The sequence below is a fragment of the Tamandua tetradactyla genome, chromosome 1 (genome assembly GCF_023851605.1).
Source record: "Tamandua tetradactyla isolate mTamTet1 chromosome 1, mTamTet1.pri, whole genome shotgun sequence".
NCBI lineage: Eukaryota > Metazoa > Chordata > Mammalia > Pilosa > Myrmecophagidae > Tamandua > Tamandua tetradactyla.
The window spans coordinates 151,749,597-151,769,928 of NC_135327.1; the positions used below are offsets into that span (position 1 = coordinate 151,749,597).

Genomic DNA, 20,332 nt, shown 5'->3' on the forward strand with positions numbered 1-20,332 from the left:
GAATTTTTGCCTTTTCTTCTTTTCTGATATAGGCATTTAGGGCAATAAATTTCCCTCTTAGCACTGCCTTTGCTGCGTCCCATAGGTTTTGATATGTTGTATTTTCATTTTCAGTCGCCTCGAGATATTTACTAATTTCTCTTGTAATTTCTTCCTTGACCCACTCATTGTTTAAGAGTGTGTTGTTGAGCCTCCACGTATTTGTGAATTTTCTGGCACTCTGCCTATTATTGATTTCCAACTTCATTCCTTTATGATCCGAGAAAGTGTTGTGTATGATTTCAATCTTTTTAAATTTGTTGAGACTTGCTTTGTGACCCAGCATATGGTCTATGTTTGAGAATGATCCATGAGCACTTGACAAAAAGGTGTATCCTGCTGTTGTGGGGTGTAATGTCCTATAAATGTCTGTTAAGTCTAGCTCATTTATTGTAATATTCAAATTCTCTGTTTCTTTATTGATCCTCTGTCTAGATGTTCTGTCCATTGATGAGAGTGGGAAATTGAAGTCTCCAACTATTATGGTAGATGTGTCTATTTCCCTTTTCAGTGATTGCAGTGTATGCCTCACGTATTTTGGGGCATTCTGGTTCGATGCATAAATATTTATGATTGTTATGTCTTCTTGTTTAATTGTTCCTTTTATTAGTAGATAGTATCCTTCTTTGTCTCTTTCAACTGTTTTACATTTGAAGTCTAATTTGTTGGATATTAGTATAGCTCCTCCTGCTCTTTTCTGGTTGTTATTTGCATGAAATATCTTTTCCCAATCTTTCACTTTCAACCTATGTTTATCTTTGGGTCTAAGATGTGTTTCCTGTAGACAGCATATAGAAGGATCCTGTTTTTTAATCCATTCTGCCCGTCTATGTCTTTTGATTGGAGAATTCAGTCCATTAACATTTAGTGTTATTACTGTTTGGGTAATACTTTCCTCTACCATTTTGCCTTTTGTATTTTATATATCATATCTGATTTTTCTTCTTTCTACACTCTTCTCCATACCTCTCTCTTCTGTCTTTTCGTATCTGACTCTAGTGCTCCCTTTAGTATTTCTTGCAGAGCTGGTCTCTTGGTCACAAATTCTCTCAGTGACTTTTTGTCTGAAAATGTTTTAATTTCTCCCTCCTTTTTGAAGGACAATTTTGCTGGATATAGAAGTCTTGGTTGGCAGTTTTTCTCTTTTAGTAATTTAAATATATCATCCCACTGTCTTCTAGCTTCCATGGTTTCTGCTGAGAAATCTACACATAGTCTTATTGGGTTTCCCTTGTATGTGATGGATTGTTTTTCTCTTGCTGCTTTCAAGATCCTCTCTTTCTCTTTGACCTCTGACATTCTAACTAGTAAGTGTCTTGGAGAACACCTATTTGGGTCTATTGTCTTTGGGGTGCACTGCACTTCTTGGATCTGTAATTTTAGGTCTTTCATAAGAGTTGGGAAATTTTCAGTGACAATTTCTTCCATTAGTTTTTCTCCTCCTTTTCCCTTCTCTTCTCCTTCTGGGACACCCACAACACGTATATTTGTGCGGTTCATATTGTCCTTGAGTTCCCTGATCCCCTGTTCAAATTTTTCCATTCTTTTCCCTATAGTTTCTGTTTCTTTTTGGATTTCAGATGCTCCATCCTCCAGTTCACTAATTCTAGCCTCTGTCTCTTTAAATCTACCATTGTAGGTTTCCATTGTTTTTTTCATCTCTTCTACTGTGTCTTTCAATCCCATAAGTTCTGTGATTTGTTTTTTCAGACTTTCCATTTCTTCTTTTTTTGATCCCATGCCTTCTTCATGTCCTCCCTCATTTATTGATTTGGTGTTTGAAGAGGTTTTCCATTTCTGTTCCTATATTCAGAATTAGTTGTCTCAGCTCCTGTATCTCATTTGAGCTATTGGTTTGTTCTTTTGACTGGGCCATATCTTCAATTTTCCTGGTGTGATTTGTTATTTTTTGCTGGCATCTGGACATTTAATCAGATTTCCCTGAGTGTGGGACCCAGCAGGTTGAAGGACTTTCCTGTGAAGTCTCTGGGCTCTGTTTTTCTTATCCTGCCCAGTATGTGGTGCTTGTCTGTCTGCGGGTCCCACCAGCAAAAGATGTTGTGGCTCCTTTAACTTTGGAAGACTCTAGCTGCTGGGTGTGTGGTGGAGACAGAGGAAAGTTTGTAGGTTGGTTTTAATGGCTTCAAATTGTGAAGTCTTGGGATCTGAGTTCCTTGAGAGAGGGATTCCACCTGAGTTGTGTTTCACCCTCCCGTGGGGAAGGTTCAGGTGGTAGAGAGCCCTGAAAGCAGCCTGTTTCTGCATTCGGGGCAGTTGTAACCTATGTAATCCCAGCGCTGAGTCCAGAGGCAATGAAGCCTCCATAGAAACAGCTGCAGAAGGCTCTGTTTCACCCCCTTTCCTCTTTTTCAGTTAGCCCAATCAGTGATTTCCGCCTTGATCAGTTTCGCCTGAGCTGAGGGCCTATGTTTTAGTAGTCAGAAGTTGTTTATTAATGCCACTATTGGTGTTAGGTTGGGCTCAGTCTCTACTACTGTTGGAGACTCTTTCCTTTCCCTCCGGGAAGTCGCCTGTGGGGGAGGGTCGCCAGCTGCCGCGGCTTGGGGAACCGCTGTTCGGATGCTCCCAGCCGGCCCGGGAAGCTGCGTGTGTGGAAGGGGCTGAGGTCGCCGGCCACTGCGGTTTGGGGAACCGCCGATCCAAATCTCCCAGCCGGCCCGGGAAGCCGCGTGTGGGAGGGCCGCCGCGGCTTTGGGAACCGCCGATCCAGGGTTCCCACCTGGCCTGGGAAGCCGCGTTTGTGGAAGGGGCTCTGGTCGCCGGCCACCGCCGGTTGGGGGACCGCCACTCCGAGGCTCCCAGCTGGCCCGGGAAGCCGCGCATGGGGAGGGGCGCCGGCTGCCACGGCTTGGGGAACCCAATCCAAAGCTCCCAGCCAGCCCGGGAAGGAGGGAGGGAGGGGCTCCGGCCCCCAGCTGCTGCGGCCCGGGGAAGCGCGTGCCTCTCAGGGACCTCACCACAGTGGAGTCTCTTAGCCAGTCCAGCCGGTGCAGAATGGGGTACGCTGTGTTTCTTGTCTCTGTCGTGGCTCCAGGAGCTGTTCTGTACTGTTTCTAGTTCTTTAGTAGTTTTTCTGGAGGAGGAACTAAGACCCGCGCACCTTACTAAGCCTCCATCTTCTCCGGAAGTCACAAATTGTATCTTGAAATCCCTACTCAGTCTCAGGCATGAACAAGAAGCAATTTATTCCCATGCACGTGGCCTAAGTACTCCACGAACTCCTTATTTAGCTTTTAAAAAGATTTACACATGCTAGTTCTTCTAAACCAATGCAAATGTACCAAGAAACGATGATCATGCATCTATGTGATGATGTTAAGAATTACTGATTGCATATGTAGAATGGTATGATTTCTAAATGTTGGGTTAATTTCTTTTTTTCCATTAATTAATAAAAAAAAGATTTACACACATCTCAAAGGAACAAAGAAATAATTTCTCATTACAAAATTTCAAAGGAAAATACTCTGAGAAAAGGGAAGGGAGACAGTTCCTTTCTCTTTTTGCATAAGGGAAAATTATTTTCTTTTTCCATTCTTGTTTACCATTACAAAAGACACATACATAGTCCCTCTATTCCAGACATTTCTAAGACCATAGATCCTGGAGTGGTTTCTGTGTTCTCTTGCCCTCTGCTGGCTTGATCCAGACCTTCCTAAGAAAGAGACAGCTGATGGATCACCAATCCTTCCATCCTGCTTATTTGGTCCATTCAGGAAAAGCTTCCTCTTTAACCTTTCTACCAGAGAGAAAAATCCAGCTTTAGATTCCACCTTCTCCTGAATATATCTGTGACCTGATGGGTCCAGTTCACGGAGATCCACCCATTCTTGAGCCTCTTTTGTATTTACCATCTGCATCTTATGATTAGCAAGTCATGACACAGTATACTATTCCTGGATTGTTTCTGCTACATAATTTAGCAAATTACCATGTCAGTGTGTAAGCATAAGATGTATCAGTCTGTTTTGATTATTAGTTACTTCATGTTTATCTTGGTTCCCCAGCATGACTGTAAAAGCTCTAGGCCTTTTACCTCAACAGAATTCAAAAGAGGCCTAGGCCAGGGAAACTAAGCCCCCACACCTCCCCTAGGCCTTCATCAAGGTGGCCAGGGGACCTTGTGGTTGTTGTGAAGATGAGGCCCCACCCCCACCCCTACCCCCAAATCAGGGATCATTGCTCCATGTGGCTCAATGCACAGACACACTGAATGTAGCTGTGGTGGAAAAAGGAGGTTTTATTTATGCCGGTAGAGGACGGGGAAATTTCCAAATCTGCCTCCCCATAGTGATTTTTCTCTTGGCTTTTATACACAATAGAGGCAAAGAAAATCATGTATCATTTGGCAGGGGTCTGGAGAACTTCATTGGCTTCTGATCTCTGTTATTTACTATATCCTTTAAGATTCCGTTTTTTAAGATATCTGGTTCAAGGAGCCCTCCAAGCCTCAGGCGGTGCATTAGAGAACATAAACAGCAGTGATTAATGTATAGCCTAATTAATGTCTGTACGTGACTGGGTGCACATCCTACATTTTCTTTTCCTATTGAGACTAAATTCTTAAGTACATAGCTTGCATACAGTTTCAGAGTTACATTTAAAATTCTAACACTACAGTTGTACCCTTGCATTCCCAGATTTCCTAGGACGGAGAGAACTTGCTTGAGTAATATCCTCCCTTCTCCAGCAGAGCCAAGTGGCTGAGAGTAACCCAGTTCACAGAGTCTTAAACCTGCATATCTTCCACTGTCCTGCTGGTGGTAAACCCCAACTTAGGTTACTTTGGTTCTGCCACCACTGAGTACCCGCTGCTTTCTCCTCTCTTATGTGTGATTCTCACAAGTCTCGTATTCTGGTGTAGACTCCGGAACATCTGTTGCTCTTGGATTTCTACTTCTCCATTTACATCCAAATTGAAGTCTGTGTTGTTCTCTGTCTCCTACTTATTCTGAAGGTACAGGTTATTTATTTGCTGTCTTTGCGGATCCCAGGGAGGGGAGGATAGGTGGAGACATTTGTATACGGGTGGCTGGAACTACAGAGAAATTGCAGTTCACCTTTTATCTATTTGTCTGTTTTGGGTTTTCTCTGGGAAGTAGGAAACAAGACAATCAGCTAAATGAGGAATGGGGAGAAGAGGGGAGGTGTGAAATAGTTGGAGACTGAACTGACCCAGGCAGTGTGACTGCATAGTAGCACTAAGGTGCCACTTGAGGTTTATGGTAATAAATTTAAATTAAGACCAGTCAGCAAGATCCTGGGCTGTTCAGCCATGTTCAGCTACATCCTGTTGTGGTTTTGTCAAACAAATACAAGGAAATGTGCAAAATAGATATCAGGAAAACTTTAAAGCATTCCCGGAAAACACAGAAATAGAGTTGAACAAATGGAAAGACATCCAATGTTATTGGGTTAGACAACTCAGCATCACAGAGATGTCAGTACTCTCCAATTTAACAGATACCTTTGTGATCACATTAAAAGCATCCATTTACTTTTTTTTGCCTGAAGTCAGAAGAATTGATTTTAAAGTACACTTGAAAAAATAACAAGCAAGAATATTCAGGAAAACTCTGAAAAAGAGGAGCAATGGACAAAAGATATGAACAGGTCATTCAAACAAGAAACAATTTTAAAAAAGAAAATGTTCCTTAAACATCTTAGAAGCTACTTAATGTCACTTGTAATGAAGAGAAAAATTAATTAAATATATTCTAAAATACTACTTGTCACTTATATGTTTGACAAATTCAAAAAGTGTGATAATACATTCTCGGTGGCGAACAGGTGGTAAAATGGCTGGTGGGAGTGCAGTCTACATGGAGAAAAATTTGGAAACAACTAGTAAAATTACACTTACATTTAACTGACTTAGTAAGTTTTTGGGTTTGCTAAAGCTGTTGGAATGTAACATACCAGAAATGGGTTGACTTTTACCTTTGGGATTTATTTGTTTACAAATTTACAGTTCTATGGCCATAAAATTGTCCAAATTAAGACCCCAAGGGGAAGATACCTTCTCTGTGGAAAGGCTGCTGGCATCTGAGTTTCCTTTATCACGTGGGAAGGCACGTCGCCGGCATCTGCTGGTCCTTTGCTCCTGTCTTCCATTGCTTTCAGCTTCTGATTCAGGTGGCTTTCTGTCTTAGCTTCTGTGGGTGCTCTCTCTGTGAGCTCTCTCTCAGTGTTTCTGCCTTTTATCCTTTCACAAAGGGCCCCAATAAAGGATTAAGACCACCTTGAAGGGGGTGGGTCACATCTCAATTGAAACAACCTAACCAGAAGTTCCCACCCACCATAGGTCTGCACCCACAGGAATGGACTAAAGAAATATGGCCTTTTCTGGGGTACATAATAGCTCCAGACAACTACAGTAAGTCTACTTTCAAGAATCTGCCCTTTAGATACCACTCTACAAATTCAAAATGGTATGTCAGAAAGTTTCTCTTGTATGACATTACTTATAATAGCAAAAGACTATAAGCAATCTAAAATATCTGGCAGGAGAGGACTTGTTAGATAAGCTATGGTGCATCCACAAAATAGAGAACTGAGCAGCTGTAAAAAAAAAAGTGTAAAAAATCTCTCTAAAAGCAAGATTCAGAACAAAAGATATAAACATATGGTTAGATAAAAGTTAGGTTTTGCATAAGAAAATAGGGGAAATGGGAACGTTTGCTTTATTTTTCCCTAAAAGATCCTGGAACGACAAACCACAAACTAGTAAAAATGATTCCCCATATGGGGCAAGGAAAAGGGGTCAAGGAGATAGTGATGGAAGTGAGATTTCTTTAATTATATTGAACATTTTACAAACTTTTTTTTATTGTAATGGAAAATGAAGGCAAACCTTAACATTGAAAACAAATGGAAATAATGAAGTTAAAATGAATATCATATTGGGGACCACGTGCCTTTTATTATTGACTCTCCACTTCCAAGCTTCCCTTATAAAGTTTGTTCTTCACACGCAAACTATGGAAAGCTGTGGAATTTGCACACCTCACTTCATTTATGTTTATTGTCCATTGTCTGTCTTTTTCCACTAAATAGCTCCATGAGGGCTGGGATCATTGTCTATTTTGCTTATTGATCTCAATAACTAATTGTTAACTGGATGAAATTCTTTGTGATAAGAAGCCATTCATTGTATGTACTTATTTTATGCCCCAAAGCCAGCACAGGGTTTGCTTAATATATATTTTTCAGAGCCCACTTTTTTTTCCCTTTGAACTTTTGTCCTCGTATTTAAGAAAACCACATTATTAAGCAAAGATAATTATATTAGGAAAACTATTCTTTAAATTTTTTTTATTAATTAAAAAAGTTTTTTTTAAACACCAAAAACACGAAACAAACGCAAACATTCTTAACTTATGATCATTCCATTCTACATATACAATCAGAAATTCACAATATCATCACATAGTTGCATATTCATCATCAGGATCATTTCTTGAAACATTTGCATCTATTCAGAAAAAGAAATAAAAAGAAAACAGAAAAAAATTCATACATACCGTACCCCTTACCCCTCCCTTTCATTGATCACTAGCATTCAATCTAAATTTATTTTAACATTTTCCCCCTATTATTCATTTTTATTGCATATGTTTTACTCATCTGTTGATAAGGTAGATAAAAGGAGCATCAGACACAAGGTTTTCACAACCACACAGTCACATTGTGAAAGCTATATCATTATACAATCATCTTCAAGAAACATGAGCCCACTTTTTAAAATAGAACTGCAAGCACATTTCTGTCCTTACTGAAGTAAATGAAGTTTGCCAACAGCCCTGAACTCTGTTAATGTGGCTTTATCTGCTGTTGGCAGCCCTAACAGCAGAGATATTGCCCCACTCTCGCTGTGTTGAAAGTGGCTAAACTGCCAAAGATTTACTCTCTTTTCTACTTTAGCATACTTCCAGCTGAGCTGCTCTATGGATGTTCCAGAGCTTTCTCCAGTCTTTCCTATCAGCTTACAGTGACAGGCAGTGGTATTTTCATCTGAAGTGATCATAGAGAAATATACCTCTCTCTTTTAAAAATGGCTATATACATATAAAGAAATTTCTTTCATTACTGTCGTGTAATGATACACTGGATAGATTTGATTGTCACTAAAGAATAGCATCAACCTCTCTACATACCTCTCTCAGCATTTCATTCTCTCCACAAAATTCACTGAAAGGCTTCAATTTGGAGACCATTTTTTACAAAGTGTTGCCCTGGGAATGAGACAAATGTGGATTTGAATTCTAGCTTGGAAAAGTTACTAATTCATCTTCAGGGGACTCAGTTTCCACAATTTCTGCAATAACGATCTTTCAGCATTGTGAAGATCAGCAAAAGCACATACACAGCTAGCACACTGCCTGTTCTTCACTGGGGGGAGCTGTTAATGAAAATAGTCTTACGAGAAAAAAATTGTGGGGGGAAAAAAAAGAAAACATTGAAGGAAATATACCAAAATGTGGGTAGTCTTTGCCTCTGAGTGGTGAGATGATTGTGCTTTTATCTGCTGGTTTAAACTTTCCTGGACTTTAAATGTTTTATAAAATAACTCTACAGTAGTTTTATTATCAGGAAATATTAATAAGAACAATAGCTTGTATAATCCTTAATGTTGAAAAATTCTCAGTTCTCATTCTGTGATTCTATTCTGTCTCTCAATCACTCATAATAAAAATCAAACTAAATAAAGGAAGCTGTGTTGCTTCATTTTATTAATGATCAGGAAAATTTATGTGAACACACAGTCCCAGGGCCTAAAAACCAGCCTGCAAACAAGTATGAATAAGAAAAGAGAGGACTTGATCCTTAGCACAAATGTTAAATTCAGACCTTTTAGGACCTGGTGAGAGGATGGCAAGCTTTCTAAACTGTTGGCCAAGAAGAATAATCTTGACATCAGGGAGTGGCTCAAGAGAGTGCCCTCTGTGGCCGAGAGACAGTGGGGTAGGGGTGGGGGTGTCCCCGGACCTGAGAGCAGAGCCCCCTTTGCTGGGAAAGCATCCTCTTCACGTCCGCCTTCTGGAAGGACTTGCATGGAGCTACGAAGGAGGAAAGACACACCCACGCCGCTGCTCAGTCATCTGCGGTGATCACTGTGGCGCTGCTCAGTCATCTGCGGTGATCACTGTGGCGAAAGACACAGCCAGGTTTCTTGTTCCTCCACAATGGGGTGCCTATGGCTTGCCTCACCTAGGGGGGATATTATCACTGCCAAGGAGAGTGCAATCTCAGAGACTGGCACCCAGGAGGGGAGGAAGTGACAGAGATCATGGTTGCAGCTCTTTGAATCTACCAGCCACTCCCACTGCCTGTGGTCAGGGTTGCACAAGAAGCATTGGGGGCAGAGCATTTGTGACCACTCAGTCCTCACACATGAGACTTCTAACTACCCTGCCTTTCACAACTGAGGAAACAGGACATGGGGACCTAGAAGGGACCATGGGCTGGGTGTGGTAGAGGCAAAACTTAAAATGAGGTGTTTTTTTTATTTTTTTATTTTTTGCCAGTAGAGATCCTCCAGCAAGCAGAGATGCTAAAATGCATCTCCCTTGCCGCTTCTTTTCTCAAGTGTTGTCCAGCTCTATAACTCATGGTATCTGCAGTCAGCCACGGAGCTCTGCAGCCTGAGAATCAGAACAAATCATTCATCTCACAGTCCTATGTTATAGAGCAAGGGTCAATTAGTTACCAAAATTGGTATTTGTTGTGGGGAGAATTTATAACGGAGAAGAGATGGCAGGCCATCTTTATAACTCGGGCAGTAACTTTGGATTGCACAGATAAGATTAGGAAATGAATAAAGTTGTTATGTGCCATCTATCTTCTAGAAAACACATCAAAGTTTTATTTCTTAGCTCACTTTTATCCATTTCTATTATAAGCATATCTCATTCCGTCATTTAACTCTTTTAAAAGAAGAATCTGAGGAATGTCCCAAGCAAGGAATTTAGCACCCCTTTTCTGCACAGGGTAGCCCCAGATTTGGAGATGGAAATTCCCAGGCGTAAGAACACCTGCCCATTTGGCTGCACTCAAGAACTGAGATCAGGAGGCTCGTGCCCAGAGGAGGAAAATAACCAGTTAGATCAGTGGGAGGGAGACGAGAACATAAATAGGGCTGAAACAAAGAGAAGGTCAGCTCTAAGTGGGTCAGGAGATCAGAGTGGGCAGAGCAAGCCCTGGAATATTCTGCTGGAAGTCCTGCCAGGGGAGGACCTCAGAGTCTCCCACCCCACCCCACCTCACCCCACCCCCAGGACAGGATGACTCAGCACTTCCTATTATTATTAAGGCCAACCCCAGGAGCTCCCAGCTGCTGAAACCAGAAGGTTCTCTTTCTGGCCCCTGGTTCATTCTGGATCTCATATAGTAAAAGGTTTTTCTGGAAGGGATGTGTGTAATTCATCCCAGTATTTACTATTTATTTATTTATTTTGTACTTGGGCCCGCAGCCTCAACTGGTCAGGCTTTAGGCTGCTACCAGCTGCCCTCTCTGGTGGCATTGTCATATAACAATAGCCAGCATTTATCGGATAATCGCTAGGTGCCAGACACTGTATGAAGAATTTTACACAGAAGGCCCAGCTAATTCTCAGAAGCAGACAACAAGGTAGGCGTTATTGTCTCTATTTGCAGATGAGAAAACTGAGGCTTAAGGAGAGCTTAATTCAGTTGTTCAAGGGCTGAGAATTTAACTCAAGCCTTTGGCTCAAAAGTCCATGGTCTTCACCTGTACCCTCTATTGACTGACAGAGGTTAGAAATAGTTTATCGAGCTTAAATAAAAACCAGGAGGTGATCATAGTGCAGGAGAACATGGAGAAGGTTAAAAGCAAACTGGGCCAGGAAGGTGATGAGAAGGGAAGAAAATAGGGAGGGAAGCATACGCTGCTGCTAGAAAATCAGGGTGGCTGAATCCAGCTGGTCCTTTATGGTGGTAAGACCCTACCTAGAGCTCATTTGCCCTCCTAAAATGTCTTTAAAATGGGCAGGTTTTGTTACCTCCGTTTTCCCTGTAGGACTCAATACGTTTATTATCTAGATGTAGATTTTTCCAGCCACCTGGGGATGGGTGTGTATTGAGTGTGACTGGAGGCAGGTGCCACACAGTCACTTCATCTCCTACCCTCCCTGAAATTTTCACTATTATAGTAACTCATTCTTCTGGGTAAAGCAGCAGAGGCGGGGGAATTGTCTTCAGAAGGTTATCATCAAAATGTACATGTTCTTCTTAAATGCAAATCCCAGGAAGGCAAGGACTTTGTCTTGTTTGCCTCCATATCCCATTTGTTATAGGAATGTAATCCATATTTATGTATTGAATTAAGAATACACGAGTATGTGAGGTGTGCAGCTAGGTGAATGAAACTTGAAGACAGTAAATTGAGTAAAATAAGCCAGGAGCAAAAAGACAAATATTATAATGCCTCCCTAATATGGACTAACAATAATGTGCCAACTCTGAAAATTGAATTTGAGAGCATAGGTTATCAGGTGAAGGCCTATTGTAAAGGTCGCTGGATTGTAAACTCTTGTAGCACTCACATCTATACCAGAGTTGTAACTGTTATTCCTAAATTCTGAGATCCTGAGCTATTTGTGTATAACCTGGTCATTCCATAGAACTTTGGGTATTTGTGTGACACCTGAGATAAAGAATAGAATTCTGTGGCTCTGAAAGTCAGCATGACCCCATACAGTAACTGTTAAAAACACTGAAAAAGTGATTAGACTTCAGTTAGAGATATAAGTGAAGCTGATTTGGGTAGGACTAAAGTAAATCAGACTAAAGGGTAATGGATGGTTTGACTGTATTTTAAAACTTCAACTTCTGTTGAAGACAAAGGAAGGGATGTTTATTTGGTGCAAAATTTATATTTTTAGTAGCACACTGTCTAATTTAACTTCCATGACCAGCTTAAATTTGAACACCATAATTACATGGAATCTTGAATAGGGAGTGAGATCTTGTTCATTTGTGCAGGTTGGTGTGATGCCCCGATACATCTCAGAGCAAGCTGGGCAGAAGATTAAAAAATAGTCACAAAGTTCCCTTGAAGGATGGCAGGAAAAGGTAGAAATATTAAACTTCCCTACCTGGGGAAGGTCTGATATTCTTGCAAGCACTGGGGACTTCCAATTTGATAGGACAGGCCCTTGATCTTGGGGGTTGTCCTTATGAAACTTATTCCTGCAAAGGAAACCTAAGCCTACTTATGATTATGCTTAAGAGTCATCCCCCAGAAAACCTCTCTTGTTGCTCATTTTGGCCTCTCTCTCTAAGCTAACTCGTAAGTGAACTCACTGCTTTCTCCCTGATGTGGGACATGACTCCCAGGGATGTAAATCTCCCTGGCAATGTGGGACATGATTCCCAAGGATGAGCCTGGCCCTGGCATTGTGGGGATGAGAAAGCCATCTTGACCAAAAGGGGGAGGCTAAATGAACCAAATAAAAGTTTCAGTGGCTGAGAAATTTCAAACAGAGTTGAGAGGTTTTCTAGGGGTTATTCTTATACAGTATATTGATATTTCTTTTTCAGTTTTTGGTGTATTGGAGTAGCTAGAGAGAAATACCTGAAACTGTTGAACTGTAATCCAATAGCCTGAGGTTAGAGATTATCTTATAATTGAACATTTGCAGACTGATTACATTTTTAGCCACAGAATGTATGTAAGAAAATGGCGACCTTAATATGATGATGGGCATGATTTTTAGTATTATAATGAGGTATAGATCATTTATATGTTAAAATTTAAGCTACTATGCATGTCAGGTAGGCCCATTTTGATTAGATCCAGCTTCCTCAATCAAGATAGTCTTGGAATTGGGGTGGGTTAATTCTGGGCTGACTTAAGGCCCTTCATTAATAAACATTAGGGGCTGTCTTCAGTGATCATAAGACTCTAAAGTGGAAAACTTGGATACAAGTGAGGGTCAGTCACAAAGTGGTTTTTTTTAAATTTATTTATTAACTTTTTTTAAAATTGTGAAATATAGTGTATATACAAAAAAAGCAATAAATTTCCAAGAACATTTTAACAATGACTTATAGAACATATTTTAAAGTTTGGTACAGGTTACAGTTCTATGATTTTTAGTTTTTTCTTCTAGCTGCTCCAAGACACTGGAGGCCAACAGAAATATCAATATAATGATTCAGCAGTCATACTTATTTATAAAAATCCTATCTTCTCTGTTACAATCCTCCTTCTCTTTAAATAACATATATATTTAAAAGCAATAAATTTCAAAGTACCTCGCAATAATTAGTTGTAGAACAGATTTCAGAGTTTGGTATGTGTTACAATTCCACAATTTTAGGTTTTTATTTCTAGCTGCTCTAAGGTACTGGAGGCTAAAAGAAATATCAGTATAATGATTCAGCACTCATAATCATTTGTTAAACCCAACCTTCTCCGTATAACTCCACCATCACCTTTGCTCTTTCTCCCACTCTTTAGGGGTATTTGGGCTACAGCCATTCCAACTTTTTCATGTTGGAAGGGGCTATCAGTACTATGGGATAGGGGGATGGAACTAGTTGATGCTCTGGAAGGACTGGCCCCTCTGTATTTCATGACTTATATGGTCCAGGAACCCATCTGGAGGTTGTAGGTTTTACAGAGTTACCCTAGTGCATGGAACCATTGTAGAATCTTATATAATGCCCTAGGTATTCTTTAGGATTGGCAGGAATGATTTAGGTTTGGGTTTGGCAAGTTATGATATGTAGAAATGCCTAACTGAAGCATGCATGAGAGTGACCTCCAGTGTAGCCCCTCGACTTTATTTTAATTATCTTCAGCCACTGATACCTTATTTGTTAAATTTCTTTTCCCCCTTTTGGTCAGGATGGCATTGTTGATCCCATGATGCCAGGGCCAGACTCATCCCTGGGGGTCATCTCCCATACCACCAGGCAATCTTTCATCCCTGGATGTCATGTCCCATGTAGTGGGGAGGGTAATGATTTCACTTGAAGAGCTGGGCTTAGAGACAGAGAGAGAGAGAGAGAGGCCACATCTGAGCAACAAAAGAGGTCCTTTAGAGGTGACTCTTAGACATACCTATAGGTAGGCTAAGCTTCTCTGCTACATACGTAAGCTTCACAAGAGCAAGTTTCAAGATCAAGGGCTTGGCTATTGATTTGGGTGTCCCTAATGTTTGGCACAGTATCCAGGGTTTCCTTGGTGGTAGTTAATAGTGCCATAATTTTTCTCCCATCCCTCAAGGGGCTTTGCCAATACTTTTTGATTATCTGCTTAATATACTCTGGGATGCATCCAGGCATTACATTAAGATATATAGGATTAAAGGCTCTCATTCTTATTCTGGGCTCCCTGTGTTTGGATTGTTTAAATGATTTATCCAGACAAGTTGAGTTAGATTATGTGCTACAGAAAAACTAGGTTCTTGACATAATAAAACTTTTTTCCTTTGGCCTCAAAGAGTAGGTGAAGTTCTAAAATACAGGCAATGTCTTCCTTACCCCTGCATTCTGAATTACCTTAATCCCAACCCACCCAGCTTCATTCTTATCTCTAAATACCAGATAATACATCTATAAAAAGTCCCCCAAAATCCAGAAATAACAATTATCACTCCAGGCTAAATGAGTCACAAGGTTTTTACAATCATAAGGGCATAAGATAAAGGCTATATAGTTATACAATCATTATCAGAGATCAAGACAACTGGATTACAGTTCAAAGACATCAGTTTTTCCTGTTGTCTATTCTAATATACCAGAAAATATCTATCTAATGTTTCAGTAATCATAATCATCCCATAAATCCTAACATCTCAGTTACAGAACTTCCAAGGTGTTTGCAAGGAATGGTGTTGATGGCAGAGGGGTGCAACGGTCATGGAGATTTTGTTGTCTGGCTAAGGAGGCTTGGGACTTTATCCTAATGAGGCTCTAAAGAACAGTACTAAGCAGAAGCATGACATAATCAGATCTACCTTTTAGATAGACTGAGTATTCTGGGTGAAGGGTAGATTTGAGAGAGAGAAAGAAGAGTCAAGCCTGGGAACCAGGTAGGAGGCCATTTACAATGGAATAGGTAAAAGGGGGTGACAGCTAGAAGAAAGGTAAAGGCATTAGAAATGAAGGGGAAATGAATTTGAGAAATATTTAGGGGGGAAAGTATGTGACTTGGTGACTGAAGAGGAAATAAGAGGAAGGATCAAAGATGAGTCCTGGCTTTCTAGCTTAGGTGGCTGGGTAGTTGAGGGTAACAGTGTTAGACTCAAAAGATGATTTATTATGAAGCTAACAAAACTTAGCCTTCAGAGGCCCTTCCTTGCATGGGCTCATTCAAAGGGCTCTGGGAGGGGTCCTACCAATTTTGTACTCTTAAATCTGTATTCTTTCTCTTAAGGGGGGGCCCACACCCTCTTAAGCTTGTATTAGCTTAAGGCACTACAGAACTGGAATCTACCTCTGCTGGTTCCCTTCAGATTCATTCTTTTCATTACCGCTAGATTAAATCTTCCTAAAAAATTGTCATTGTGTCAACCCTCTCTCAGGGGCTCTCAAAAGGCTTTTACTACTCAAAAATTTTACCTTTAGGTTACCGTTCACTTTCTCTTTCTAAAATTATCTTAAAAAAATGCTATGTTTTCAGAAAAATAACTTCGACTTGTAAACATTCACAAATCTTTAAAATCTTTGGTTCTTTAGGGCCTCTCTACTAGTAGAGATACTTTAGTTACAATTATTCCATTGAACTTTCCTGTTTACTGCTATCTTTTTGCTTTGTTTTTTTTTCTTTATACTAAGTGTGACTTTTCTGCCTTAAAATACTTGTCTAATCTCAGATTTGGCCATTCAGTGGTGACTACTGGATTGGTAAGGCTGTACCTACAGAAAGCATCTGGCATCAGCAAACTTCATTATTTATTGTGGCCATGAGGCACATTCAGCATGTGATTACACTTTAAAATTCTGTGCTTGATAATGTTGAGTCAAAGATAATCTGTTCTCTAGAATATTTGCTCTGAAACTATGCATGAGTTATTCAATAGTTCCAATATCTAGAATATAAAATCCGGTCACATCTGCAGCCACAGAGCTATCCTAGAGCATTCTCTCATCTGAAAAGAACAGTTGTCTCCATTGTTGTTCACTGCATTGCCTCCTGATAAATTACTTCTGAGGATTGTTCTGCCATTATGTGTTTGAAAAATCTTATTTCACTTTCTTAGGTTTTTTCCAATAATGTCCTGTATGCTTCAGCAGATTCTCACTCAGACACACTAAAATGAGACTCAAAATATCAATGTATTATCTGAACAATTTCAATAAACAGTCTCACTATATTCTTTTTTCTTTAGGGATAAGGGCAGGCCTAGCATCTTTCTAAAAAAGAACATATTGTAAGGGTGCATGTTATAAAAATTACAGATTGGTTAAGTGCCAGTCTTTCAAGTTTTTCTTGTGAGAGGATAACTTATATAAAAAAGTTGTTATATAAGAAAAGATAGACTGTTACTATTAGAAAAACTTTTGAATATAGAACACAGCACTGATATTTCATACCAGATGTTTTTCATTTCCCTTCTTCCAAGTTTCTTTGGGGCTTATTAAGTCTCCTCCAGAGAAATTCTATTTTACCTTGTGTGCTGGTTTGAAAGGATGTATGTCCCCTAGAAAAGCCATGTTTTAATCAAAATCCCATTTCATAAGGCAGAATAATCCCTATTCAATACTGTATGTTTGAATCTGTAATTAATCATCTCCCTGGAGATGTAACCCAATCAAGAGTGGTTGTTAAGCTGGATTAGGTGACAACATGTCTCTGCCCATTTGGATGGGTCTTGATACGTTTCTGGAGTCCTATAAAAGAGGAAACATTTTGGAGAATGAAGAAGAGATTCAGAGAAAGCAGAGCAGAATGACATAGCCATGAGAAGCAGAGTCCACCAGCCAGTGACCTTTGGAGATGAAGAAGGAATATGCTTCCTGGGGAGCTTCATGAAACTGGAAGCCAGGAGAAGAAGCTAGCAGATGACACCATGCTCATCATGTGCCCTTCCAGATGAAAGACAAACCCTCACCTTTTTCACCATGTGCCTTTCCAGATGAGAGAGAAACCCTGACTGTGTTCGCCATGTACCTTCTCACTTGAGAAAGAAACCCTGAACTTCATCAGCCTTCTTGAACCAAGGTATCTTTGCCTGGATGCCTTAGATTGGACATTTCTATAGACTTGTTTTAATTGGGACATTTTCTCAGCCTTAGAACTGTAAACTAACAACTTATTAAATTCCCCTTTTTAAAAGCCATTCCTTTCTGGTATATTGCATTCTGGCAGCAAGCAAACTAGAACACCTTGATAGGTGCATATCAGAGGTGCAGTAGGTTGATGACACTTACAGAACTCCAAGAACTTCTCTTGGATAATGGGATATGGGCCTGTAGCTCCACAGAAGGCAGTGAGTGAGCCAAGGAAAGCAAAAAACTTTAATTCTAAGCAACATAGAGAAGGTGTAACCTGGGGTAGGTAGAGGGTTTGGGAGGCTGATTCTTTTTTGGAGAGTTACTGTTTCCTATATTTTAACTGTCTTTTGCTGTTCCAGCTTTTAGCCCTCTTCTGAGCTTTGTCGTTGTGCTGATTTGAATTTGTGGACCCCAGAAAAGCCATGTCCTTCAATCCTCATTCAGTATTGCTGGGTGGGAGTTTTTCAATCGTCCATGGAGCTATGACCCACGGTGGTAACTTTTGATTAGATGATTTCCAGGGAAGTGTGTCTCTACCCATTCAAAGTGGGGTTGCTTACTGGAGCCCTTTAAAAGGAAAGAGCTACAGAGCCCATGCAACCAGAGACCTTTGGAGATGAAGAAGGAAAACACCCCTGGGGGAGCTTCATGAAACAAGAAGCCTGGAGAGAAAGCTAGCAGACGTTGTCCTGTTCGCCATGTGCCTTTTCAGTTGAGAGAGAAACACTGAATGTCATCGGCCTTCTTGAACGAAGGTATCTTTCAAAACATGGGTGCCTTAGATTGGACATTTCTATAGACCTGCTTTAATTTAGACATTTTCACAGGCTTCGAAGTGTAAACTAGCAACTTAATAAATTCCCCCTTTTAAAAGCTGTTCCATTTCTGATATATCACCTTCCGGCAGCTAGCAAACTAGAACAGTGGTGCTTTGGGGAATTCAGGGATGGGCACGTGTTGGCACTTGGAGTAAAGCAGAACAGGAAGCCTGGCAGCAGCTTGGGGAAGATAGTTATTAAACAGCAAGGGCAGACCTGCTTAAGAGCTGAGCAGTGGCCTGACTTTAGGCTGCTGGCTGAGAGAACAAGAAGCAGCCAGGGCAGCTGTATGGAGTTGGTACGAATTCCTTGAGGATCCTCACAAATAACTGGGAAGGGGAATCTGGTAAGAGACTAAACTTCAATTTCCTTTTTGTCACACATGACATAAGCTCTGATCCTCATTGCCCCTTAACATCTGGCCTAGCTAGAATAAACACTGATGAACCCATATCAATGAAGGGGGCTAATTCCCCATCTGCCTTTCACATTCTTTCTTAGCTACCTTTCATGCCCCTTCTAGCTCTGTTCTGTTTGGGGTTGGCTAAGTGGGAAGGAGCAGACTAGAAGGTATTTTATATAAAGAAAGATGTCAAAGACTTACCTCACTATTTGCACCTTGTGGTCCTCAAAAATGACTCTGAACACTCATGAAGCCTCCTGCCTGAAAGAGAGGATGCTCCCAGCATTTCATTTCATATATGTTCCCTACCTGACTGATGCAGATGCTCCCAAAGGCCAGTGAAGGTAGAAGGACCATTCCTCAGAGCTTCTGCCCCTTCAGCTCAGTATTTTGCATAATTAATCTTTGAGATAGATGGAGCTTGTTAGTTTGTTTCCCCTTTCTCACTCTTTTCTTTTTCCCTCTTCTTCCCTCCTACTTCTCATCTTCTCTCAATCCTTTCTTTTCTCTTTCTTGTAGCAGGACATGACCCTAGGACAATTTTCTGCTCATTTCTCAAGCAGTGTTGTTATTACTGTCAGTGTCTTGTATTCCTAATTCTGGCCAGAAATCTACTACCATCGGTGACTTAGAAGAAACTAAGGGACCTGAGTAAGCTTAAGACTAGGGCTAGAGTTTACTGCTTAGATTTTTGCTTAGAAATCATCGTATGAAGACATACAACATTGTTTTGGCTATTTGTAATATATTTTGAATGAAGATTGATTAATCTCAATATATAAATATATGGCAACAAAAATCATATTGATTTTTTAGTATAATAGTCCTACATTTTTCCTCTTTATTGATAAATACGAGTCCAGAAAAGCTTATGGAGTCTACTTTTTGACCTATCTTGGAAAACAAGAATGACACTCATCAGTTTGGAATGTTTCAGGTGAAATCACCTGGAAGCTAGGGTATAGATGAGGTGTCACCATTTAACTTTAGACTCACAGCTGTGGTTTACCCTCCCAGTACCCATTCTTGTATCTACATAGTCCTCCTTCCATTATGTTGTAATAATGGGAGGGTAGTATCCAGGGCAGTAGGAAACTCCTTGTCCTGCCCTTTATAATCTGTGTTTCTATACTATCTGCATTTATGATCAAAGGTTGTAGAGATTACCTCCCTCAGCCTAAATGGGTGGGAGCAGAAAGGTCAAGTTATGAAAGTAGTATTTGAAGTAAAGAGAGTAAAGGGGCTTCCCAGTATCCCATCTGTTCATTATGATCTGTTCTGAATCTCCTTTACAAGATAACCCCAGTCGTTTCAGGCTTCAGATGCTTGGAAAGCAAGCGCTTCCATGTTCTATCCCTGACATAACATACATGTTCATAGATATTTTATCTCTTTTGATTTACTCTGCATTCTACATGTGCAATATTCAGTAAATGAACAAGTGATTCTTGTGTTGTGTTGGTGGTATGAGCACAATTTAATACTAGAAGAACTTTGTTGTCATGCCAGCCATTTAGTCAAGTCCTCTTATTGTCTATTCCCATAATTTGATGATAAACATATGGGCCTGAATGCCCATAGCATCTTTCACACCCTACTCTGCTTGCCAAAGTAATCAAACACAATAAAAAATCAGTTATTGTGAACCACTATGTTTCAGACCTTATAACTAACTGGAACTTTATATACGTTCTTTTTAATTCTCACAGTAGTTTCATGAAGGATTATCTCCATTTTTCATTCATTCATTGGTTCATTCAGCAACTGTGCACCAGACTCCTCTGTGTTAGGTGCTAGGATAAAA

The 20,332-nt window shown here is 40.3% G+C and overlaps 1 long non-coding RNA gene across 1 annotated transcript; it reads right to left on the bottom strand.

The window, feature by feature from the left end:
* Nucleotides 1–8,939: 8,939 nt before the first annotated feature.
* LOC143686955 (uncharacterized) lies at nucleotides 8,940–19,524 on the bottom strand. Its single transcript, XR_013177321.1, has 3 exons — nucleotides 19,476–19,524; nucleotides 18,730–18,931; nucleotides 8,940–9,205 (listed from the first exon to the last, which is right to left on the bottom strand). It is a non-coding gene; the product is annotated as an uncharacterized LOC143686955 (long non-coding RNA).
* Between the last annotated feature and the right edge of the window lie 808 nt (nucleotides 19,525–20,332).